The sequence below is a fragment of the Eumetopias jubatus genome, unplaced genomic scaffold (genome assembly GCF_037043125.1).
Source record: "Eumetopias jubatus isolate StellerSeaLion01/CBP00866 unplaced genomic scaffold, mEumJub1_p1.0 scaffold_3, whole genome shotgun sequence".
NCBI lineage: Eukaryota > Metazoa > Chordata > Mammalia > Carnivora > Otariidae > Eumetopias > Eumetopias jubatus.
In genome coordinates, this window is record NW_028274809.1 from 110,906,270 (window position 1) to 110,908,040 (window position 1,771).

Here is a 1,771-nt window from a genome sequence, read left to right on the forward strand (position 1 = left end):
CTTATAGGTTCCCAAGCTCTCTCACTGCTGGTATATATGATCTTCCACCAGCTTTGGCACATTATAGGCAGCCCCATTCAAAGTAAAGAAATTGGAATTCACATCACATGGCTACAAATTAGTTCACTGGGAATGAAACCCAGGTCTGCAGCCTCATTGTTCAGTGCTCTTTCTAGCAGCAAGCAGGAGCTAGAGATGGGGCAATGTGGCAGAGTGAACAGTCTCCTTGGTCAACAAATCTAGATGCAACCCCAGCTCAGTCACCTAGCTGAGTGACTGTGGGTGAGTGACCTCACCTCTCTACATCTCAGTCTCTCCATCTGCAGCAGGGGTGTATAATAATGTCCACCTGATAAGCTCAAATGGGTGTCACTTGGAGGTTTCATGTAGGACATAGTGAGAGATCAGTAACATCTGTACTATTTTGTTTCTTCTGGCTGCCATGTTTAGAAGGGACATTGCCCACAGGTATAGTGCTACAGAAGGATGCGTGGAATTGTGGCAGGTGGGAAGGCCAGACTCTACTGTGTGCAGCTGCAGAGAGGAGGTGGGGGTGACACATGCAGATGCACCTGCCTCCTTGCAAAGCTCAGAGCTTGGATCCAGTTGCAGAAGGCTGGCTTGTGTTCAGGAGCACCCAGAGGGCTGTAGAGTTGGCTTTCGGTAGTGAGTATGCTGTCCCTGGATGTGTTCAAGCAGAGGTTTCATGAGCACTCACTGGGAATGCTAGGGAGGGAGTTTTTGGGTTTGTGAGTTGACTAAACCAAATAGCTCCTAGAAGCCTTCCCAGACTAAGCATTTTTATTCATTTCTGTGGTAGGATGAACAATGGCCCCCACAGATATCCACATCCTAATCTCCTGAGCTGTGAATGGGTTATGTTAATGGCAAGGGGGAATTAAAGCTACTAATCAGCGGTCTTTAAGTTAGGGAGATTTCTGGATTATCTGGGTGGGCCCAAGGAGTCACCGGGTTCTTATGGTGGGAGAGGGAGACAGAAAATGAGAGTCAGACAGATGCAGTGTGAGGAAGAGTCCACCCACCTTTGTTGGCTTTGAAGACAGAAGAGAGACTGTGGACCAGGGAATGTGGGGGGCTCAAGAATTGGAAGGGGCAAGGATGTAGACTCTATCCTACAGCCTCGAGAAAGGAACACAATCTTGGCAACACTTTGACTTCAGCCCAGTGAGACTCATTTCAGGTTTCTGGTCTCCACAACTATAAGATGATAAATTCATGTTGTTTTAAGCCACCAACTATATGGTAATTTGTTACAGATACAATAGGTGACAAATACAATTTCATTTCCTGTTTAGTGAGAATTTTGGTTATAATGGGAAAATAGCAACTCCTTCAAAACCCACAGCTGTGATAGGTATTTCTAGATGGTTGGGCAAGTACAAATCAGTTATCATAATTTGACAAGAAGCAAGGGTCATGGCCCAGGCAGGGAGGTCTGAGGAAGGCAGCCATATCATGGTAGGTATGAAGCAATTCAAAGTGCTCTATCGCTAAGCTTTGCAAATGGTTTAGCAAATAATACAATAACAAAAGCCATGTATTGTTTCTTGTGTATAGGATGATGGATAGTTCATGAGCCAGGCCTGGCAGCTCATAACAGGGTCCCTGGAATGCGGTATTTCAGACAACTGCTCAAATGCTAGATCTGCCATGTCCTTGTGGGGCACCTTGAGCAAGTTACAAACCTTTCAGGGCCTGATAATGATAGCCCCTCCCTCCTGTGATCTGTGCAGCCATATACATGGTGTAC